This window comes from Macrosteles quadrilineatus, unplaced genomic scaffold (assembly GCF_028750875.1).
Source record: "Macrosteles quadrilineatus isolate MER2022 unplaced genomic scaffold, UCM_ALF_1.0 Scaffold_2__2_contigs__length_208266976, whole genome shotgun sequence".
Lineage (NCBI taxonomy): Eukaryota > Metazoa > Arthropoda > Insecta > Hemiptera > Cicadellidae > Macrosteles > Macrosteles quadrilineatus.
Genome location: NW_026542595.1, coordinates 156,301,251 through 156,327,756, shown reverse-complemented (window position 1 = coordinate 156,327,756; position 26,506 = coordinate 156,301,251). Strand labels below are relative to the sequence as shown.

Below are 26,506 nucleotides of genomic sequence, written 5' to 3'. Positions count from 1 at the left end.
AGATTGATTTTATAATTGTATGGTCATGCCCCCTTGCAAAGCACTGATAAACTTTTTAAAATCACTCGTTAATTCAAAAAACTGCCTCTTTTACACTAGACTTGGCGAAAAGCCAAACGTTGCCAACATTTAAGATTAAAGTTTAATGATTCAAGATTGTAGATACTTAGAACGTGCTGAGATAAAGCCCATACTACGATTACTAACCTGTTTACTTTCCTGGCTGTTTATTATGACGTTGGTAGCTCTATGTACACCAACATTCACTGTGGCTAAATAATAGCTCTATCCTCTTATCTAATAGTTAATGCATGTAAACGGCACGAGGCTACCACGATTAAGTTGTGTAGGGTACTTGAGCGGCTATAAGCTAGTTTTGATCTCACTTTCCAGCAAATTTAACTCTGTCATCAAGAAAGCGAGGATAATTAAATAATGTTCTGCAGATAGAATAAGTTGTCCTGCACGCATAGTCATATGAAGAATATTGTTGGCGCTCATACAAGAATGGCGGCAGGTGTAATACTTAATAATAATATTAGATATAAATTAGATGATATCTGCTAGAGATTGCTATTGATGCGTATCGTGCCTGGTTAATGTATTTAGTGACAAGTAATGTTTTATAAGTTGTGTGATTTGTCAACGCAAAACCACTTGGATTTTGTTTATGTCTGACAAACATAAAGAAAGTTCTCATTTTTTTCAATTTGTTCTTTTGGAGTTAAATAACAATCAAAATATACAACAACAAGCAAAAATAATTATTTAATCCAACATTTTACTCTGCCAATGACGGAACAATAATACATGATGAGAAAAGTAATCTATAATATTAAAACGAAAGTGTGTTTTTTTATTTCACGATTCTGAATCAACCACTCGACGGATTTTCATGATTTTTGTGTTGAAAGAAAGATAATTTTGAGAACTAGGGAATGTCGAAGCCATAATTTTAGTTTAGGGTCCCAGTTTTTTAGAAATTGAGTTTTAATTTTTTTAAAGTCTAGCAGCCGACGCTAAGATTTTAAACTAGCTTTTGGCATAAAATAATTTGTTTAACATAACAGCTGTAAACATTCAGCTTTTGTGTCACAAATTCAGCATTTGGATAAAAATGTTAAGACATACTTAGGGTTGACTTATTTATACTATGTGTAATGCTAATCATTGATACGTTCAATTATTCTGTAAGAGGATGGCAGATTAATTAAATATACATAGTAAAATACTAGGATGTTCAAATTATTTTTTAAAGCAATCTTTGTTATCTTCGATTTGTTTTAGAGCAATATAATGTGTTTTAACTAACAGCTGGTTAAACATAAACTATGGAACTATGAGGTTATTTTATTTACTCTTATTTTGTCATTGATTATAGGAAATAAGTAAGATTAGTAGAGATAATTAGACCACAGTTTAAAATAGTTTTGACCAATATTAATTAAACCACAGTACAAATCGAGGCTCTATACACGAGTTTTAACAAAAAAGGATAAATGCAAATTATTTTACTGCTCCACTTTTCAAGGAAAGATTGGAAAAATAACAATGTTTACATGTTTTAATTTTTCATGGTAGCTTTTTGTTTACAATTAATATCGGCTGCTTTAACATTGTTTGGATTAGGCCCGGAAATATTTATGTCATAAAAAGAAAATCAAGAATAATCAGGAATCACGATTTTAAATTACCACCACAACCTCAGTCGGATTTTATACAAAGATAAACAGATGGATGACATAGATTGAACACAACGTCAACATTGACCTAGGATACTGCAATTAGACAAACCACAAACCATCCTTTTATGGAATCGTGTTCAGTGTGGTTAAGTTTGGGGGTGCCTATATCAACGCCCTTAAACGTGAAAATATCACTTTTATTTCTATGAATATATGAATATGACTATGAATATATTGTAGTTTAAATTAACTAATATGGGAAATTACGATGTGCATTTATTCTATGAGGGTGGGTAATTATCAAGGATAGAACTGATAACGGTTTAGATAATATACATTGACAATTACGTCGTTAGCTTTACTAGCGTGTTTACTTTTTATATTCCTGCTACATTGGACCAGTTCTTTTTTTCAAATGAATTTTATTTGAACCAAACAGCTGTTTCAAAACAAACTGTTATTGTTTTTATTTTTATTGGTTTACACTTATTTATTTTTAGCAATCAAGTTTTGATGTTAGGACACCAAAGTTAAATTATGATTACTGTGAATTTTATTGGATATTATCGTTTTATTTTAGGTCGCTTCTATTCAGACCTAATGGAAATTGTGTATAGTAGTTGTATTGTGGTGATAATAATTGTGGAAGAGGCAGGTATGCTATGGAAGGTGGTATCGTTGACTAGGTCTATACACTTCTCAATTGTCTATTACTCTCTCTACTGTAGGCAACTTATAATCAGTGTGCGTCTGTGCGAATCGGCTGCAAATCTCACTTCAACGGTTTTCATTATCATTATCAATTATTTTTATCAATATTTATCAATTATTTTAACATTATCATTTATCAAGAAAACCCAATCATCATATAGCTCTCCAAGTATCCATAGTTATCGTCTCCGCAACAATTTCAATCTTTCAGTACCACGACACTCAACCACTTTCTTTCAGAAAAATTTCCACTTCAATGCAGTAAAACTTTTTAATGACCTCCCTTTCCCTTTGAAAGCCGAACAGGACATCGGAAAATTCAGGAAATTAGTTAAGTCCATGTTGATAAATAAGGTCTGCTACAGCGTCCGGGAATTTGCTGGTAGTCTTTAACCTTATTAAACATAAAAGAAAACAATTTGTATATAATGTATTTAGTAGTTAATTAATTTTATAATAAATGTAATCTCTTGACTTAGCCAATGCAATGTATTGTTAATCTGGTTGAATAAAGGACTTTGACTTTGACTTTTACATCGTAAAAATTGCAGAATTGCTGTTTTATTGTAAACTATCGGATTTAAAATGCATATCGTATAGGCCTATGATGGAATAAAAACAAATTTGGTCACACAACATTTGTTACAAGACGATTTTTCACATTAAAACAGCAAGAAACTTTGTCTTTATGTGTGTAAACTAGCTGATCTGAATTGTACACGGCGGTTTTAACTGACTACTGAATTCCCGTACGTAGGACGGGCTAACACCTCGTCTTCTTAAAAGAGACTTTAACGCTTGAATTTGCTACAAACCCTCTCCATGGACCATGTTAATGCTGTTGCCAGTTCTTTCTTTTATCAAAATCGTCGAAGTTGATGTGAGCCACGGACAGATTGTACTTATCTAAATTACTAATTTCTGGCGAATATACGAACTTTTTACCAAGTCAAACTGATGGAATTATTATTTTGAGCCATAGCAACAAAACTATAAATGAGAAAATGCAATAAAATGCATATATAAATACACAAATGTGAGCAACCATATTGTTCGTTTTTACCTATGTGAAGTTGTGTCATGTGAGGCTATGTTAAAGTTAATTATTACATGTTACCTCACATAAGCTGAATATCTCATAGTCCTTTTTACAGTAAATTTTCAGCATTTCCCTTGAATATACTCCATTTGTTGAAGTAATGATAGCAGTTTAAAAACACAGAGTATGAAACACTTCTCAGACAATGGATCAATCAATTCCATAGCGTACATTGTATCGAAGGTTCATTGCATCCTTGTAGATCAAAGTTATTACTCATTAGTGACCAAAGCGACAGCTTAGTTATTGAATTATGATTATTGAGAGTTGATACAGTCAATAATCATTGGAAAAAGGAGCGACGCAACCTGTAGCATTGACAATTGAAACCTCATGTGGAACTTGTTTGTTATTGCTGAACGTTTGTTGGTTATGTGTACTTGGCATCGATCTATCAAGACAGCCGGTATAGAATCAGAAGTGCCTATTACAAAACCAATGAGAACTATTGAAATTTCCAAAAACACAATTGACTTTGGATAAGGATTTAGTAAAGTGTCTTTAAGAAATATAAATTTAGGGATTTTAACGTTACTTGACTAAAACTATGTTTTTTTTCATCTTGAAATGTTATAACTATCCATAAACCCTGTTTAGGGTTGAATTATTTTAAGTTGGATCGGGTTAGGTTAGGTCGGAACCAAGACATAACCTAAAGTACATTGTGTATACGGCACACAACGTATACAGTGATAGTGAAGTACGGAAAAAGTTCCAAAAGTTAATATAATTTATAATTTTTAAGTTACATTCATAGTAAAGTATAATAAAAATAAACCTACAACCAAAACCTTGTTAAAAACGTAGTTCCTTATCAAATGTGTTATTCACATTCGTTGAATATCCACAATCTCCTATCACATAATAAATGAGTTGTTGGTCATTGAGATAGTTCCATTTTCCATAACAAATAACTGGTTTTAAAATTGAATTCTTCAAAATTGCAAACTCCAAAAGTTTACTCTAAGAGATGAAAAACAAACACTAACAAATTGAGTCCCACAGCGAATTTGACACAGGATAGCTTCTACAGGCTGTGGAACTGGCGGGAGGAAGTGGGAGGACCAGAAATCAGCTGGTGAGGCAGCTTCTTCTTCTCTACGCTCAGCTGGTCCGGTTATTTGCATAATTAAAACATCACATCAGTGTGACAAACGGATGCTCGACAAAACTCACCTCTTCAACACACACTTTCTCATGTTTATCTCTTCACACGTTATATTTCGGCCACTGATCCATGCTATAAGGAAATCGTACCAAATTGGTCTGCTATTACAAGGATAGTTTATAAACTGCTTAGTAGAGAAATTATGCAGGAGAAGATGCGGGATTGTTTATGATTTATTTTGAGACACTGTTGATACATTCGAATTACTTTTTTGCGAATTTTCTTATGGAAAAGTAGTTATTATTGGTACTCTGACCTTCAAGGATATGCCTAGTTCTAGAGCCCAATGAATTTCCTTTTTAGGGATCCCGACAGCCAAAACACTTTCCGTTCACATTTGTTTAGATTAATTTAATAAAATTTGGATATAATGTGTGAAGCTATCTATAGGAACGGGTTTGCAAATTTTCCTTTATGCAATCATAGAATCTTCTTATGGTTTTTGGATGATTGGTTTTCAGCCATAAATAGATGATTCAGGTTTTGTGTATGTTAAATTGTTGCAGTTACAATTTGTCTTCATTCCATTACCTTTAAACAAACAATCAATTCGATATACCACCTGGTCCTCTCTACCAAAGATTACGTAGCCTAATCTTTGTCTCTACTAAAATAGCAATACGGTATCTAATACATAATTTTCGTTGAGTATTAAGGTAATAAGACCCGCACTAGTTAAATAGTTCCAAAAACAAATTGTGAAAAGTACCTCATAAGAGGATTAACATACTTTAATACTTCTACTTTCCTAGGGTCTTTTAAATGTTGTACGCAAAGCATTTGCTCTAACATAGTTGAAGAGTTGAACTAAACACGGTTTACACAGTTCCCATTACTAGTAATGATGATATTTTGCATCCGGTGATTACTACCAGCTGATCGGTTCCATCCTCGGTTCCGGTCATTTCTGCGACTAAGCGGTTCTCCAATCTTGTTACTAAACGTGTAGTTGCGAGGAACCCAACTCCGGGAATCATGTACGACTATAATTTACATTAAACTGGTTCCTAACTACAGCGTTTAAATAAACTGATTGGTTGTATTCGAGTTTTTATGGGTAATATAAATTGTTTCCGTTGTTTTTTCGGCCAAATTTTGTTTAAAGACATGTGACAAAGATGTTGGGAGTTTAATTAAGTTTTTAAGCATGTTTTGGACCTAGTTTAAATGCAGGTATGAAGGAAGGTGTGCTCTAGATTGATGCCAGTCCAAAAGACACAAATTCCTATTATTTAAGTTGTATCATTTATCTGTTTAATTAGCCTTTCAGTATTCATTTGCCTACTTTTGCGTTTAATATTGATGATCAGTGTTTATCCCAATTTTACTGTACATTTCACAGAAATTTGTTGTATCTCCATTGAGTACTAACACTAACACTCCACTCAAAATATATATCGGGCTCAAAGACTGAAAACTGTGGGTATATTGCTAGCATAGTAATTTAGCGTATTGACTTAGGTGAGAAATTGTCGGGTTTTATTCCCGGCATAAAAGATACCAGCGTTGTAGATAATAACAAAATAGAAGGTAGATATATATTTATAAAAGATCTTGACATTAGTTTATTGATAGTTAATCATATAGACTTTATCAATCATGTCTTTTAATTAATGCTCTAAAGGCTTGGCGAAGTAATGATATAATTATTACATATAAATATTCATAAATATATATCTCTGTATCTTTATATATTTCAGAGAATATCTGTGAGAAACTACTGTCTACCGTTGATTTGCTAAGAAGCGCATACTTTACGATCTTGAACATCAAGATGCAACTGTTTTTCCCAACGCCCTTTTTGGTGAAATAAGGAAACCCGCCTAGCAGGGAGTCGGGTCAAAGGTATAAAAACACGATATTAAAACACCTGCCAGAGCCGCCACCTTTCAGTGGCAATAAAACTAGAATCAAATTCTGCCTTCTGCGGCGCTTCGCTCATGTTTCATTGATCGCGGAAGTTTCTCCCAAAGACAGAAAGACAGTTGACACACCCGTATGGAACATTACCGACGACAATGTTCGATAGGTTGGCACCGAGACAAGACCTAAGTGAACAAGGCGATACAGTGAGCAGTGACATATCGACCAATGGAAACACTCGGAGCTGTCACGTGATTGCAAACATAACCTAGAAACCGTGGGACTAGGAGTTATCGGGTTGATTGGTTGTCGATTGAATTAAAAGCATTGCTTGAGAAACCTGCTGTTCAGATTGCATGGTGAGAAAAGGTGAATGTGGTGGGTGTAGGTGAGGACATGATAATGGATATGTAAAGTTATCGTCAGATAGGTGGTAAGCAACAAATGGTAAGCAACGGGTAGTGTTTTTAATCGTAATATGAATAATGTTTTGTGTAACAAATACATGGGTAGCTGATTAAAATTCTCCTTTGAATCCGATCAATTGTTTAATCTTAAGAAGAATTGAGTCTGTAACTAGTTATTGTTTGGCATTGAACTAATATAACTCGGGTTTTCCTAAAATATACTAATGGCAATACTTGTCAAAATGAACATTTTATCTTTTTAAACAAAACAATGGAGTCAAATAGAAATTTTTGTAAAGCTATTCACATTTATTCGGCCATTATAATTCATATGTATGATTTAGGTTAGGACCACCCTGCTGACGTACCGGGTTATCTAAGCATCCATCTCTTAGACTTCAGCCCTAGGCGCAGCATAATTCATCAGCAATAACTGTAGCCAACGGCAGCTGTGGTGGTCTCGTGAGCTTAACAATGTCTGGAGAACATCACTCCCCAAAACAATACGTGAAGCAAGACTAAAGAATGATTTAAATTTGTCTATGTCTGGAAAGCAGCTCACTAACTTTTAAAGGCAAAATAAAGTATATTGCCACATAAAATACTGTGGATGTGAAACAAATTTCCCGTAGAAATATTTCAGTATATTTTTCATGGGGGAGGTCACCTACAGGAGAAGCAGACACTTCTCCACCTCAGATAATTATCTGTTCTATTACAATTGGACTTATGGGTGAAGGTAGACCCTAATCCACTGAGTAATAGATTGATCGCCCGATGAGTGATTGCCTTTATTGAGTGAGAGTATTTGACTCATGTCTTCAATATTTTATGACATGGTTTAACCATTGTGACCAACCTTAAACGGGCTGTGTACTAGATGTTTATATTGGCTGAATACATCCATTGATTTTCCCATTTATGAGCCCAGTGGACTAATATAGATAAAAAACTTAATCTTGAATCAATTTTAGCTTGAGTGAGATATGTGAGATATTAGCGTTATTTCTAAAAATTTATTAGGTAAGATTTCATAGCTCAAATAATTAGACAGAAGTCTTCTCAGAGTTATGCAGAATGCATTGTAACGCATCAATCACCACCAGATAGCGTTACGGCGCGTGACGTACGTTACATAAGTAGATGGAGTGACGAGTAATTATAAACCTGCTTTGCATGAAACGTGAAATAATCGCATAGCGCAACTGAAAATGCCTTCTTAAAGCAGGGTAATTATACTGGAAGGGAAAGTAGTTTGACTGATTATGATACAACATTGAATTTAATAATTTGCTTACAAGGACCTTCACAATGTTCATAAAACAGCAACAACAAGAGGAATAACTTAACAAAAATACGAAGCCAACAATATACATTGAATGTCATGCCAAGATACAATTTTGAGGAATATGCTATACTTAATTCTTTTTTCAATATTAACTGTGGAGGTTTTTCATATTTGATTAGTATTTCATTGAATATAATGTACAATAAATATACGTACCATGTGGTATATAGTCAATAGCTAAACACAGATTTCACGACGTTTCAGTTATGGAATTTGAACTCCTTATTTAGGTGGGAAGGGGAAAACATGACAGGATCAGTAACAAATCGGATTGCATAAATAATATACGAAATACAAGTATTTTTTTCAGTCTTCATATAAAAATTGTAAAATTTAAGAAAAATTGGATAATACAAATTTTTAAATGATTTACGTTGCAAACACATGGCTGAGAAAGTTGTATTGCATATAAGAAAAATTTTGGGTATGCAGTTATAAAAAAAAGAACTTCCAATAATGTTTCTTGAGAGGCTTCGCGATAAATTATATGAGCCAACAAACAGTTGGTCATAAAATCCTCTTCTTCTGAATAAAGTTGAAATAGAGAAAAGTACACCCGATTCTTAACAACCTTCAGGCAAAATTTTATGTTAACTCATGTGTTTTGATAAACTAATGACTATTTTGTAATACTAAGTTTTCAAAAGTCAAGTAGCGACATTCTTCAAAGAGCAAGACAGGGACAAACTCATAGTGTGCAAGGGCATAACAATTTAACATAATCTCCAACAAAGGTTGAGGGAATTTCCGAAAGAGTCCACTTGTAAATGGAGTGCACTAAAACTAATGACTCCATCCGAGCTCCATCACATGACTCGAGGTTTCCATCCATTGCTGCGAGAGGCTTCAAGGACATTCGGTTTACTTTACGAGCATTTTTCTCGAAACATCCTCTCGTTGTGACAATTTCTACAGTTATATTCCAGGAGGTAGAAACATTTAAACAAATACTTTTATCTTTCAATGTGACTCTAAGCTACAGTGGAATCACCAGAGTCCAAAATTATGGAGACATGACCAGTTTTTGATTAATGAATATTTTGAATGACGCAAAACTGTTACTAAAGTCCCCTAAATTGGTACTAATTTGGTATAGAATATAGTATAAACACATAGGAGGCATAAGTTGATCGTTGCTATGAGTTTCAAGATCCGAACAATATATCAGACGAGAAAAAAGTTAACCAGACGACAACAGTGAGAAGTTAATATTTTACTTGAATTCTGTGGACTTAATATCAACGTGAATTACACCGTATTTTATTCAACCGTGAACTGTTAAAGAAAGTGTATAAGTCGATAAAAAGTAACTCATAAATCAGTATTCAAAACATCTTATCGTCTTCCTATTGTCATCCTATTGTACAAAAACACTATAACCAGTATTTTTAAGAGTTGAAATTCTTGAACTAGATATTCCTATGAACTTCCCTATAAACTAGTCCCTAAATTGATATAAAGGATGTTTATCTTAACGATGAAAATCTAAAAACATTTGTTTAGCTGCTGTTTTACAGTAGCCGTACTGTTGTTATTCTTGCATGTGTTCTTTTCTATTCTCTGAAATATTTGCCACAAATAAAATAAAATGCAACACTCCCTGAAAATTCCACGGGGAAATCGATCAATTAATAGAATAAGAAAATCTGCAAAAATTAAGGCTACTACAAAAAAGTTAATATGCTTAATAATATTGAAAGAAAACTTTAAGATTAAAGCTTAGCTAACTAGACTTGATAATGATAAATGACCAGCCACGCCCAATTCAAAGTCTTAACTTGACTTTTACTTTATTGTCAGCAGCCAGACACTATAAATAACTCTTTTCCTCAACCTATACTTCAATTACGTGTTCATTATCAGTGCTTGTCCGTCAGTCACCGTCCTATCGCAGACTTCGGTCTCAGTCTTCAAGCGATATCAGCATCCATAACTCACCGTCAGCAATCAGAAATGTCACTATCTCTCTCCCTCACCTTCTATTGGCCGTCTTTTTGGTTGTTTATAATTTGTAGCACTATCTTTTTAGTTATACAGTGGTTTATTTTTTTAGAAATTAATCGAATGTGAGTTTGTGTGTACATTTATTTTACCTAGTAAGAGTACCAAACCTAAACAGCTACTTAGATCAATTTTACCTTTCCGCACCACGAACTGCCGCCTTAAAACACAAAACAGAAAGCAAGTGACTGCCAGGCGAGCAGTCAAACGTGTGAAAACCAGTTTGCAACACTGTAAGTAAACAGATCAGCTGTTACACTCTTCATTGTTGCCAGATTTTTTGAATATGACGTCAGGAATATATATATATGAAATGATATACAAAAAAATAAGAATTAGTGATGGAATCGTGTAGTCCACGACACAGGAAATGGTGAAAGAATTAGTAAAACCTAGCAGTGCGGAGTGTGGGGGATTGATTTATGTATCTGCAATACTGTGATTTTCCCCGAGCAAAGCTCGGTCCGCAGGTACTTGTTTTATTATTTTAAGAAAAGTAATGTGAGTGTATTATTATGGAAGTAATTGTGGGTTAGGCTGGTAGCACCGGGGTGAAACCACTATATAAAAAATTATTATAGTAATATTTTAGAAGTGCCTGTTGATCGAATGACCAAGAACATTTCGTTAAACTATTGTGCAATCTGAAGTCTTTTTTTGTATTAATTTTGGTTCCTTTATGATGCGTTAACGCACACTAAATGTTTTTGTCTTATTTTGAGTAAATTTTAAGATTTTAATTCGCTGATGTGATACCATAATATTTCTTTTACTATTTGTGTTTCCACATCTAATGTACCCAATAGATTATTGCACATGTACGAGTGTACATTTTATTCTGTGTACTTTTGATTCATATTTTAGTGGGAGTTCTTGACTAACGATCGAGTGATGTTTATGTGTAGTAATAAAAACGAATAAAGAATGAAACCATAGGATTGAAATCATTCTAAAAATATACACGTGTATTTATTCATTTATTTATAATAATAAACATGTATACCTAAATAACTATTTCTAAAATAACTGTTTAGTTGCTGTGAAAAAGAAGCAGTGCTGGGCATAAAGAATAGCAGTGTAAAATTAACACTTGGTTTGACCTTTAAAGTTTTGCCTTATTTATTTATAAAATTAAATCATAAATTTCCTGTAGTTTATTTCTGCCTATCTTAAAAGGAATCGTTATATTGAGTTTGGGGCGTGTTTTACTTAGAGCTGCTGTGATTCAGTCAAAAATCGTTGTTTTTAGAACAAACCAATCTTACTAATACAATTAAAATTTAAAAGTTAGAGTAGTTTCACTTTTATAAAATTCTTCATGTATTTCTACCTCCCCCCCCCAAATATATTGGTGTGGATTACATATTAGTAAGTAGTAGTATAAAAATGAAAGAACAAAATATTGAATACATACATCCCTGTTCCAATCTACTTCAGCAGTACCGTGCGTTGAAGTCTTTTGAAATGAACATTTCTACCCCCCCCCCCCAAATATATTGGTGTGGATTACATTATAGTAAGTAGTAGTATAAAAATGAAAGAACAAAATATTGAATACATACACCCCTGTTCCAATCTTATAAAAAATTTTCCTTCCTGATTTTTTTATTTCTTGTTCAAATTTCTGTACAGTTCTCTGGGTGTGTGTCTTGTGATTTTCCAACCTTAGCTTATTTCTTGTAGAGCTTGTTATGTTCAAGGTATTTGATCCCTTTCAGATTCCAGATCACAAAACGTTGGTAACGTTTTTTGTAACTGATAGTAGTGATAGAACATGTATAATCCATAAAATATCGAATATACTGTACTTTTATTTCTTTCCACTAATTCTTCACCACATAGAGCTGCTGAGCAACTGACACCGGTCAACCTACTGACTCCTGAATCTCTTTGCTCTGCGAGGCTCCTCCCCCGGACCCCCTTCCCAGAGCCCCCGTCCCCCATGGCCCCCCACAATATTCTGGCCGCACGCTCGCGCTACACTATCCTCAGTACTGCCTGTGCGCGCGCACATCATGACGGCCGGCTAACTGTGATGTGTTACACCGTAAATTTGTGATACTGTTTATTTTTTGTAAGTATTACAAAATATAAAAAAAAAACTAACCCAATAAATTTAGCGACTAACAAAAATATTAGTGTCGGTCGTTTGAGTGAAAGGGGGTTGAGTTTAGAATAAAAACAAACTATGATGAAAAATATATAGTATTGGCAATTTATATAATTTATTTTTATTTTTTCAATTAGTAAAAATAGTTTGGTTGCAAAATATAAAAATATGTTGCATATCATCTTCTTTTGAAATCTTTAATGCAAATAAATTACATTATTACTAAATTTAAAATAATTTCAATCAGTACATGTATAAAAAATGCAATTGAAAAATATCAGGATATGTATAGTAGACACATTTAATAAATTTAAATACCGAATATCGTGTATCCATCATGCTCTCAAGCTAAAATTGCAATAAGCAATTTGTTCTTTGCATATACACTATACTTAAAAATAACTAATTATCATCTTATTTTCATGAAAAACTAGTCTTACTATTATTTAATATTAGTCTCAATTAAATGCATTATATTCTTTTTATCATTATTCTAAATTTCTCTCACAGAATTTCTGCTATTGTCATAATATTTATAAAGTTTGCCATTGACAAAACATTTTTGAGAAACATATTTACTCATTGGCATAATGTACTTTAAAGTGTAGTTGAGTGTAAAATTCTTTTTTAACTTGTTTGATACAATCACGATTTAAAGATAGTTTGACGATTATAAGAAACAAGAACCATATCCATAGTTATAGATGACATACTATACGAAGAACAAAGAGCTATTATTCGAAGTTTTAAAGCTAAAATACGAATTTCCATTATTTAATTAGTCTGTTAACAGAATATCACACTTTATTATGAAAAATATATAGACATATTTTTTCGAAACATCCTCCTTATTTGTAAGATCAACAGAATTGTGTTCATATAAACCAATAGTTCTACAAAACATGTCATTTGCCTTAAACGTATATTGTAACGTGTATTGTGACTTAAACGTATTAAACGTACATTGTGGATACAAACCACAAGCGATTGTAACAGCAAAGATAAACGACAAAACTGAAACCAAGCATAACGAAAAAGGACGCCATGAAACTGATTTTTATATAGAGAAAAATGTTTTGATTTTTGTTGGTGATCTGAGAATGGTTTCAGTTGAAAGTAATATTAATTATATGTTTTAAGTGGTTTTTTGGCATAAGCAAATAACAATGACTAATAATATATTGTTCAACACAAACAAGCAATACCATAGAAATTGTACAGCTGTTTTTCAAGTAACGAAGCAAATTATATATAAAAAATCAAAGAAATCCCTTAATGAAGCACTATTTGATTTAGGCTATTTTATCGGAGTGTTTTAGCATATAAGTACGACAAAAACATGTTGGTGCATTCGCTGTAACGTTTAGTGCGGTTATGTGTATTATTTATGTAGCAATGTTATGGGGGAAAATTGAAAAAGTTTTAAAACGCATACAAGACTATGACACCTCAAAACACTGAGTTTTAGTAACAATACCAATCAGGTCTCCTCGAGCATCCCACACTCATTTAGTCTGTGACTACTGAATTTAGGCATATTTTAAATTTATATTTGAAATATAAACATTTTAGACTGGAGACATTAAGATCAAATTTTGCTAAAAGAGACTGATGGAAACGATATACTAGTTATAAATATCTATAGTGCATCTATCTCGGCATGAATATCTGCTCATGCGCCATGCAGACCACAGTAGGCATGAATGTCTGTTCATGCGCCATGCAGACCACAGTAGACACGCGCTATGCTGTTCACACCACGCATGTGCTGTGTCGTGTTTTGTCGTCACTGCATATTCATGCTTCGGTCTGTGGCCGATCGTTCGATCCATCATTTGAATAATTCCCCAATAACCGTTAAACCCTGGCGGAGCAAGGACGACGGGCGGCGACGTTCACTTCAAAAGCTCGGACTAAGGCTACTTACTTCTGGAAGATTTCGTCAAACGTATTCATTGTGCACGGAGCATTGTGCAGATATTGTGTTTGTTGAGGTGGAAAAATATTCTTAAAATATTTTAAATTCAATTTTTGTATCGTTGTTTGACCAATGGCCTATAAATGTGACTCGGGGTAAAACATTATATAGTTTCTTATAATTCATTGTGGTTTGAGTACAATTTCAGTAAATTGTATCTTTGAATATCCTATAGTAATAGTCAGTGGTTGTATCGAACGTAATTAATTGTGAAATTGATTACTTGGGATGTACTATAATAATACTATAATAAACACAGCAACGGCGATACATGGGAAGCAGTTGCTACAAATCAAAATTAATATTGTATAGCGTCCAATGTAAAAAGTGATAATATGATTACGAATTTTTTATGATCATTTACTGGTTGTAAAGTAGCCTTAAAATAAATAAGTCAATTAAGACTGTTTATTTTTTCATGCGGATTTTTATTATTACATTAATGTAACTATTATACTTATTACTAAATTGATTTACGAAACCAATAATCACATAGTCTAAACCCCAAACTTAGATAAACAATATACTTGATTAATGTGATTCAACTTTTAAATCGACATGTAGACTAGTATTTACCCTTTTATGCTATTTACTGTTTTGGGTCTTAACTAAACTGTTCATCATATTCAACAGATATTGCGTAGAGCTGGGAATATGAGATGTAAACAATACAACTGCATCCATGCGCTGAGTAACGTTCCAATTTAAAACGGCCTGACTAAAATGGTTACTCTTGCACTTATAGTGTTAGCTAAACGGGAGTGCCGATGGAGACCTGTGGGGATGCGTGCGTTTGTAGGGACTTGGCCTGGTAGTACACTATACGAAATTTACGCCAATTTCCACGCACGTTTACAGATGCACGTTTGGGGTTTGCTTGTTTTACTTCAACACATGCCGGCCTACTGTACCCAGTGGCTTATGTTACTATCGCATCTTATTAAGTTTTAGCCTATTTAAAACGGTTAAGAAAAATATACCTAATCCGTAAGAACATTAGTTATAGTTAATAAAATATGAAGTGTTCAATGTTTTATATTTTAAAATTATTTTTTTCATGTGGAGGGTAAAAATAAAATAATATCGAAGACGGTATAATTTAATTTAATATATTTTTTAGGACACTAATGATGTATTTGTTTAATGTAAGGAACTTATTGAAAATTTTAAGTGCATGTCTGTGGATACTGTGGTGTATTCACTTTTAGGACGCAATATTTGGCAAACGCCATTGCCCATATAGATGGATTACTGACCATTATATGGGCAACGGCGTTTGCCAAATATTACGCCCTAACAACCACTACCATCCAGGCCGTTAGTCGACTAACACTTTATATTTGCGATATTAGGAAATACCCTATACATATTTCTCACAACTGACTACTTTTTGGTTGATCATACCCAAAGGGAGTTTTGAACACTCAAGTTCCACAGATGAGTTTGTATGCTTTATTTCTACGCTGTATGTGTCCTAGTTCTACGCATTCTGCCCAGTCATGTTTATAATTGCCCGAGTGAGCCATTGCTCCATAACTGTACCAGCCTCATCGTCTGTCTATTATACCAGACGTACGGTTATGTTGTCTATAAACACAGTGAAAGGGTTGTAAAAACCAGCACCTTCGCAATGAATCGATCCCCGCTTCGTATGAGCTATATGTGCCGGATACGGTCCGCCGCTCATTGTAGGGATGAATTACGGGCTCCTGTGGGGGGTTTAGTTGGCACTTAAACCAAGTAGGGGGTTTCAATAATTTTGCAGTTGGTTTCAGTTTTTGTAAATGATACATAAATTAAAAATAATTATTGGCATTTTGAAGGATTATAACGCCCCCCCCCCCATCAATGATTAGGAACTGAATTTTTCTCTTCATTTCCGATAGCGTCTGCTATATTCTCCCAGTTATATATAGTCAACGTAACAAATTATAGACCTGAACACATCATTGTTTAGATTAATACAATTAAAAAGACATGAAACATGAAATAAAATGTAATGTTTAGTTAACTTGATCAATAATTAAGAAACCCCGACAATCTCCGACTGTACCAAATTTCTTCATAAAAGCAATTCAAAAATAAAATGAGTAGATGCTAAACAATTCTCAAAGATTTTAAATATGATTTTTATAATGACAGTTATTTTAATTTGGTAGCCGAAAATAATCATGTAGACTCTAATACTTGCATCCGCTTTATAAATAAAATAATAATACAAATTGTATTTACAGTTGAGTATGTTGTATAGATGTGCACATTTCATAACGGCAGTACCTGGGCAAAACTCCAACTATAACTCATTTAATTAATTAATTTGCTACATATTCCATTGTATTGCAGTTACCATTGGCTATCCATACATCTCCGTATTCACATGGCCTTCCCTTTGATTTACCACTTCAACCACACTAATCATTCAATCACAACGAACAAAAGTACTTGTTTCAAGGTCGTTCGGAAACAGTTAAGTCACACAATGTAATCCTGCATGACTCGAGTGGTTGCATGACTAGGCTACGTTGAACATTGAACAGCAGTTGCCATAACTCGCGAGGTCACGTGACAATGGCGACCGTGACCTTGCCTTGACCTTGGGCATGTCACGCCTTATCAGCCGCGAGTCACCGAAGCCTGGCGCTGCCTAATTTAGGCAAACCAGTCGAGATGCTGGTATGTTTTTTTGTTAGGAGCGAATTTTTGTCTGGAATAAGATTGAATGATTTTTTATCAATAAATATTATACTTCTTCGTGTAAACTACAGAAGTTATTTCTGGAGCTTTTTGCTGTAAAACAGCTTTAAAAATGTAACACTAACATTTTTAAACATTATTTGGCAGAAATGTAATTTAAAAAAATCCCTAGTTTAAATTTACAAAATATTAAGATGGCTTCATTTTATTTTACAGCCTTAGAAGAGACACAAGAGATTCTGTTTCACGTACTTTGTGTGTTCCATAACAATTATAGTACCGTTAGTTTTTCTTTTGATAAGTTGTTATTTTTTCTCCTTTTATTATATCATGTAACCATTGAATACAGTTATACCTAAATACGCGTATATTCACCATCTTCTAATTTTCTTGCTGGTTTGTTTCCGAGGAAAATCAATCATGAATCGAGATTACATTTATTTGTGATTAGGATAGTAATTATGGTACGTTAGACGGTAACAGAGCTTGCCCAGTTCGGTTACAAGAAACACGTAAAAACAATTCAATGACAATGAAGAACACAAATATAAAATGCTCAGTATAGTCAATAGCATCAGAGATCAGAGCTTAGTGATGTACAGTCATATCTCACTAGTATAATTACATGTAATCGCTGTGTAGCGTCACTTCGTCATCGCGTCATACAAATTACTTGAGTTGACTGATGTCATGATCAACTAAACTGACTGATACAATGATTATAATAGCACTAAATGAAATAAGTAAGATGATTTTAATGCAATACTTGCATAAAATAATACTATGGGACTGATAAAATTATTATAGCACTTACAGAAATAAGTAAGTTGATTTTAATGCAATACTTTCGTAAAATAATACTATGGGACTGATACAATTATTATAGCACTTACCAAAATAAGTAAGTTAATTTTAATGCAATACTTGCATTAAGATAATACCAAGAGACTGATAAAGTTTGATAGCACTTACTGAAATAAATACATGGATTTTAATGCAATACTTGGGTACTAAAATAATGAATCGTTATTAGTAGGGCTTTAGTTTTTTACAAGCAGATAACTACAGTTTAAAGAGGGCACAGAACGATAGGACTAAAACATTTTCAAATAGCTAAGATATAACCAAGAATATTAGTGGAATTTTAAACTAAATATTTAGGGCAGATGCCACTCGGCTTTGACTGACACTTGTAAGGCCATCCGCGTCTTTAATTACTGTCTATCATTTCTTAAAGAAAGGTAATGGTTTTTATTAGATTATCACTTCTTCATTGTAAAATAAAAAAATCAAGCAATAATTCAAGCGATACATTACAAAATAAGTTCAAACTCATCTGTAAAGACAATTCACTCATTTATTTTATTCATCTACTGAAAAAAGGAATTTTATTTTCTGTTTAAGTAGGTGTTTCTGTATTTTATGATCTACTTCTGAAACGTATTTAAAGTACTGTTCTATCCTTATTCAACAGTATTGCAATGCATAACCACAAGATAAAAAATAACTATGAAAATTGTTTTGAAAAGTAATAAAAAGAACCGATAAAAATCAATTTGCAAAAACAAAGATTGAGAAGCTTTACCTGTTATTATGATGTGAAAACAACTGAATTACTTTGCTGTAACTTTATATTCATCGCGAATCAGCTGTTAACTACACAAGGATGAAGTAAGACCTCCCAAAATAGGTGGTGAGTGAGGCCAAAACCTATGACTAGAATTTATTACTTCGATGAGGAAAGGACGTATTCGGCCCCTAGAGCGCTGGGTTGTTTATAATGTAAATCAAATTTCAACACCACAATATTGGTAAGGACGTGTAGTATACTAGGAGTACGCTCTGAAGTCGCGTATGAGAATGAACGAAGACAATTCCATGCATACAAATAATCCTTCTTAATGGTACCTATTAATTCTATTCTTTCTACATAATCAGTTGCCAGCAAGCAGTTTGAATTTGCTAAAGCCCTAAGTTAGATCAAATTATTAATTTTCACTAAAAGGGGTCTCGACTGTACTTTGGGAAATTGAGGAAGGACCAAAAATGAGGGAATTTGCTTTATCATGATAACAAATGGACAACAGTTAAAAGGTAGGGAAACTTTAAACTTTAGTTCACAATGCAGTACTATCATGTGACAGAAAGTATGATTAAAAATCATGGTCTGAGTTTCACTTCTTCAAATTAAGTATTATTATGAACATATTTTTTAAACCTAAAGGATTCTATGATGCACATGTAAACTGATACATGAACAAATAACATATTTCAACGTATTACTGTAAAAAGGAAATTTCTCAATTCTGCTTCTTAGTAACTTACTATAAAGTAGTCAAGCTATGAAAAAACCTTACAATTCTTTGATATTTTTTATTACAATAAAACTTTCAGACAATAACAGAAAGACTATCTTCTACATCAACCATAAAAATTACAAATCACAAAATTGAAAACAGATGTAATTTGTGTAGTAGCCCTTAGAATTAGAATGAATATTAATACTGTAATGTTTACACAAAAGCTTAACAGATCTAGTAATTAATGCATGAGCACCCTAGGTCTGTTGTAAATATTAATTTGAGGTAGCCTACTTCAGAATTATCATCAATTGTTTGATGGCACAAAATGATGTTTATGTAAAATGCATGTAAGAAAAATCTACTATTTAAGTAAGTTATATCTTGAAGTGTAGGGACCATGACACCAGAAGAAATCCTTTTCAAAATTAAAAAGAATAATTAATTAATCCTGACTAAAGAATTTTCTGAATAGGGTTTTTGCTAGCTTTAGTAGCTTGTACTGTATAGGTAGTATACATACAGTAGCAATAAATACAGTGTAATGGAAATTGAATGTGAGGTAAAAAATAACATGATATATATTTCAATTTGTTTTATTGTCTATGTAATAGTTTATACACAATATTGTAACAGATAATTAATTAGGCCTACTGTACATACAATCAAGAAGTAGGTACTATATTTTGTCTTCGATAATTACTTACATACTGAGCTTAGTATAAAATAAATAAATCTGACAAGTTTGATCAAAATATATCCACAAACAAGCCAACTACAACATTTTAGAATATTCCCCATAAGAATAACATTCGGAGTTTTAAATGAAACATATTTTTAATTTTCTCCGTAACCAATAACCGTACAAAAACACTTTGATACTGTATACTAAATTATTTTTTTAGGCTCTTTCAAAAGGTCTGGAGAAAAATTGGTTAATTTAGTGTTTTAAGGGTAAAAATGGAAAAACCTATTTTTACTCCATAAAATCCCCAGTTAAACCTAGATCCCATGGTCAAATCATGCTGGTTTGCAAATTCATTCAAGTTTATCCCGCACTACACCTTCAAACCAAATTTTATCAAAATCAGACCAAAATTCTATTCTGCTAGTAAAGACCTTTAATTTGATGTGCATGTATGCAACCTATGCTTCTATTTAAGATTTCCTTCAGGCTCCTTGCGGGACGTTCCCATGATATGATAGAAAATTTAAAGTTCCTTTAAAAAGTAGATTTTTAAGTGTGGTGTTGATGTACCAAATCTTACATATTAAAAAAATTTGGTTTTTCTTTTCCGAGTTTGCTTGGTTTTTCTACCCGACCGATTTTCATGATTGAGGTCTCAAATTAGTATGCACGCACAGATTTACCATCAGGCATCGGCATATAATTATCTATAGTCTTACTCGGTTTATACGTAAACAAAATTTGCTCCCCATGTATTTCTTATGGGAGTTAAATTTGGTTTTTCTTTTCCGAGTTCGTTTGGATCTTCCACCTGACCGATTTTCATGATTGAGGTCTCAAATTGAAGGTATGCACGCACATATTTGCATCAAGCATCGGTGTTCATAAATATATATATTTAACTATAATCCAAATCGGTATATATGTAAACGAAATTTTCTCCCCATGTATTTCTTATGGGAGTTAAATTTGGTTTCTCTTTGCCGAGTTCGTTTAGCTCTTCTACCCGACCGATTTTCATGATTGAGTTCTCAAATTGAAGATATACACGCACAGATTTGCTATCAAGCATTGGCATATAATTATCTTTAGTTCAACTCGGTTTATACGTAAACGAAATTTGCTCTAGTTATGTATTTCTTATGGGAGTTAAATTTAATTTCTCTTTGCCAAGTTCGTTTAGCTCTTGTACCCGATAGATTTTCTTTCATGATTGAGGTCTCAAATTGAAGATATACACGCACAGATTTGCCATCAAGCATTGGCATATAATTATCTTTAGTTCAACTCGGTTTATACGTAAACGAAATTTGCTCTAGTTAAATGTATATTTCTTATGGGAGTTAAATTTGGTTTCTCTTTGCCGAGTTCGTTTAGCTCTTCTACCCGACCGATTTTCATGATTGAGTTCTCAAATTGAAGGTATGCACGCACAGATTTTCCATGAAGCATCTGCATATAATTATCTATAGTCTCACTCGGTTTATACGTAAACTAAATTTTCTCTCCATGTGTTTCTTATGGGAGATTTGGTTTTTCTTTTCCAAGTTTGTTTGGCTCTTTTACCCGGCCGATTTTCATGATAGAGATCTCAAATTATTTAAAGGCATGCACGCAAAGATTTCACATCAAGCGTCGGCATATATTTACCTACTGTATTACTCGACCAAAAAACATAATGAGATTAATTTTCAAATTCTTACTTCAATTTAAGATGTAGTACTTGGGGACCAAGCTTTGCTCGAGGAAAATCATTCCCCCACTCTGCGATGCCAGCCTTTACTACTTCCTTCACCATTTCCTACGTCACGGACCTGTTTCCTTCCCTTCTCATACCATTTAAGTATTAGAGATACATTAATCTAACTGCCACAAACATTGTAATCTTTTCCCGGGGTCGTGTGGACATTATCATCTTCTTGCGTGATCACGATAAAATTCTTATAATCCCTCACAGCCGTGAAGACATCATCGCCTCCCATGGTCGTGAGGCATTGTCATCCTCTTCCGCCATTGCAGCAAATGGTAATCATCTCCCGCGGTTGTTTGGAGATCATCATAGTCTTTCACGAATGAGGCCAATTTCTGATTTTTCCCGTGGTTGAGTGGACATTATCATCGTCTTACGCGATTGCGGTAAAGTTCTGATCATCCCTCGCAGCCGTGTAGAGTAGACCATTATTGTAACTCCCGCGATCCTGTAGACATCGCAATCGTCCCCCGCTGTCGTGAAGACATCATATAATCGTCTCCCTCGGTCGTGAAGACATCGTAATCATCTCCCGCGATCGTGAAGACATCGTAATCGTCTCCGCGCGATCGTGAAGACATCGTAATCGTCTCCGCGCGATCGTGAAGACATCGTAATCGTCTCCCGCGGTCGTGAAGACATCGTAATCGTCTCCCGCTGTCGTGATTCATCGTAATCGTCTCCCGCTGTCGTGAAGACATCGTAATTGTCTCTCGCGATTACGGCAAAATGTTAATAATATCCCGCAGTTATGTGGATATCATTATCGTCTTCCGCGATCGTGGCAAATTTCTGACTGTTTCCGTGGTTGTGTGGACCATGATCATATCCCGCGGTCATTTAGTCATTATCATAGTCTCGCGCGATCGCGGTAAAATCATGATCATATCCCATGGTCGTTTAGACATTATCATCGTATCATGCGATCGCGGCAATATTCTGATTATCCTCTGTGGATCTCATTATCGTATTGCGCGATCGCGGTAAAATCATGATCATATCCCGCGGTCGTTTAGATATTATTATCATCTCATGCGATCGCGGCAAAGTTCTGATCACCCCTCGAGGCCTTGTGGAGACATATTATTGCCTCCCGTCTCCCGTGGTCACGGAAACGTCACTGTTGTAAATTGACAATTCCAGGTAGAAAATTAACACATAATTCCTGGTTCAAAAAAAATCACGCTTAGTTTCCGGATTTCCCGGTTGGTGGTCACCCTGTTATATATTGCAAAGGGGCGCTACTATTAGTTGTGCCTAGGGCGCTGACATGGTCAAAAACGGGCCTGCCTCGGAACTCCTCTAATTTCTTTTCTAACCACATCACTAGGACAGTTCCCCCTTTTGGTACGTCCCCTGAACAACCGTGAGAAGACACTGACATTGTCTCTCTATTGTCAACGTGACGCAACTCCCACACGCGACCCTGCCAGGACGAAGGATGGCGTGTAATTTCATTTCAGGTGTTTCCATGGGATTAGGTGACCTTGTGCCCAGATTAGCTTTGCCATTCACATCGTAGATGGCCCATTGTTCGTTGTGATGGTGTACAGAGTACACTGCAGAACACGACCAGCAATCTGCAAGTCGATATCACTGGTAATGGGATCTCCTTTCCTGGAAACCTCGCTGGGATGTACATTAGATCAATCTGGATAGCTTTAATGGTTAGTTTTCAATTGTCGGTGTATGATAACAGTTACCAATACAGTTTAAAATATCTGTAGCTGATTGGCCAGTATCGAAATCAAATGAAACATCGGCCAAATCAATCTCTCTAATCCAAGTTAAAGTTGCTTTATCTGTGTTTTGGAGTTGAGGTGTTGTTAGTAAACATCGATAGGTCATTATTGACTCTTTGTCTTAGTTTCAGCCCCACATTCAAAAGACAGATATTTTGCAAAACCTTACTTACATTTCCAGGGGTTTAACCTAACAATATCAGTGGGCAATACATTTCACATTGTCCTTTTCACATAGTAAAGTAGTATAGTAATTTACCAGAACAGTACTATATTGTATGTAGCTTTATTCTAGATTTAATTTTACATTGAGCCTTAAGATTTTATAACACATATTTTATAGTACAGATGTTCTATGCTTTACTGTTCATTTACAACCACCAAACAAAGTGATAGTCAACCTGTTGACATATACACCAAAGAAACTTAATTTAAAATGAATCATTTTTCTGCTTATATAAATAGTTAACTTAATGTTTCTACAACTTACAGGTTGTGCTTACGTATTCCGAATAGGTCAAACACTCACCTGAAACAGAAATGAACAAAGTAAATACACACACTATTAATGTAGCTTATTTACTTTATAAAAAGCTAGTTAACATTAGTCATTAAATTATGAATTTATTGCAATATTGAAAAGATATCTCACATGAGAGCTTTGTCCATTTTCGATTTTTATGTGCATAAATCTACAGCTTAAAGGCGGCTCCAAACCTCCTGATAATGATCTTATCTAAAAGCCATTAGTGGTGAGCATTATTTCGAAACAAACTTTCAGAAGAGAAAATCCTTGCTCTAACCCGTTTTAAGTATAGTGAAGTTTATGAAATATTGTAAACAAATTAATGCAGGTTAAAATAATGGCAGAATTTTTCATTTCTGAAATAGTCGAAGGTATTAACAACGAAGTCGGTTTTAGTTATTCTTCTCAATAATTGATACCTCGACATGTTTTGACTTGGAGATAAACCGGGAAAGGATTTCATACCCAGTTTCAGTTAACTAGGACATTTTTTTCTTAGCACAGCTGTAGTCGTGCAGACTGCACGGGACAGTTTTTAGCAGTGACCAAGCAATTTAAGCCTTTATTAGTTAATTGAAACGATTCAGAGGCAAGTCCATCGTGCTACTAGCTCTTTCCATTATGTTTCCAGTTGTTCATCTCTGCATTGATTGTTTGAACTAGTTTCAAAGGAAGTTGAGACAAAACCGGAACACGTGGAGATCTACGGAGCCAACTCCAAGAACCAAGACCACCTTGAGCAGATCATTGATAAACGGTCGATCCCGTAATTGAAACAGCTGATTGATTAGGTCTTTGCCCTTTAGCCAGTGAGCTGATCACGGTTGCGATTAGATTCAGATGATTTGGCTCGCAGGATACGCTTCCCTAGGTCTGGGGGCAACATCGGTCAGTATCTGTTTCTGCTGACCTATTTAGCCACATCCGCTATGTTGTAGCTTCTGTGGGATACTGTCTAACATTATGTTACAGTATGTAAATAAAGAACATAACCTATGACCGTAGGTCTTGTTGTATGACCTACACACAGGACAGATTTAATTGTTAGTTTTAATGTCATCAGAGACCGAAAAACTATATGGTCAAATTAACATCAACATTAAATGTATATTAATATACCAAATATATATATATTACTAGCTGAGTACCCGTCCTCCGTACGGGGTTGGCATATAAGTGCAAAATGTTTATTGCAGTGTTATACTCTAACTTAGCTTTTGCAATGGGGTAGGACACATTTGAACAAAACTGTTTACTATAATAAAATTTACGCTATACTATAGTATTACACATCTACCATAGCCATAATGTTCTACCACTGCACCTAATCAATAGAGAAAAATAAATAATTAAAACTTTGCAAAACATCACAAATTATTCATGCAATTAAAAACATAAACATAACAGTAAACAATCCTATTTTGACAGTTAGTTCTCATTGCCAATCACTGTTTTTTGTTGCTACTTAGTTCAAATAAGCTGTTTTCATAAATGCAAAAAAATAATAGTGCTGCACCCTGTTGGTAAATCTCATAACTTTTTAATACTTTCCATATCATAGAACCAACTTTTTTAGTTGAAACAGCTGACTAAATTCTTTAATTCCCTTTAAATATGAATACTCATAAGGTTAACATGGGGAACTACAGAGCCACTGGGGCGGAGCCCGAAAGGGTTTTTGAGATAAGAATATGCCTATATGTTAATCGGGTATATGAGGTATCATCATGCAAAATTTCAGCCCAATCCGTCCAGTAGTTAATGCGTGATTGAACTTCAAACAAACAAACAAACAAACAAACAAACACACAAACTTTCACATTTATAATATTAGTAAGATTTGTATCTATTAAAACGACATCTTGAGTAAAAATCATATATTTTATGAAAACACAATCAGGCAAATGGAAATTTTCTTAATCTGCTCGGTTTCCTGTGGTGGATGTATATCTTTTTTTGTGTTTACAAGAAACACTCTTTAACTTGTATAAGAGTCCAGTATAAAGCCACTAGATTAAAAATAATTCGTTTGGAAGTAATAAAGTGCATACCAATCGTTTAAGAAGTAATTAAAAAAATTGTATTAAAAATTTTAATGTAATTATTGAAAATAAATACAAGCACAATCAAGAACATGCATGTTTGTTCTAAATTCCATTCTTATTCTACAACACCTCGCCATCACTTCCCCCATCCGCCTCCTTCAGAAATCTTTCCTCTCGTCCTTCCATCTCCTTCAACACCTCGCCATCACTTCCCCCATCCGCCTCCTTCAGACATCTTTCCTCTCGTCCTTCCATCTCCTTCAACACCTCGCCATCACTTCCCCCATCCGCCTCCTTCAGACATCTTTCCTCTCGTCTTTCCATCTCCTTCAACAACTCGCCATCACTTCCCCCATCCGCCTCCTTCAGACATCTTTCCTCTCGTCCTCCC

General features: G+C 34.2%; 1 protein-coding gene across 1 annotated transcript in view; it reads left to right on the top strand.

Annotated features, from left to right (window-relative positions):
• The first annotated feature begins 12,279 nt into the window (after positions 1–12,279).
• Positions 12,280–26,506, top strand: part of LOC128984634 (zinc finger protein 239-like) — a 173,728-nt gene continuing 159,501 nt past the window's right edge. Inside the window, exon 1 of the mRNA XM_054403968.1 lies at positions 12,280–12,356. The gene's annotated coding sequence lies outside the window, so the exon portion shown is untranslated. The remainder of the gene's footprint in view (positions 12,357–26,506) is intronic.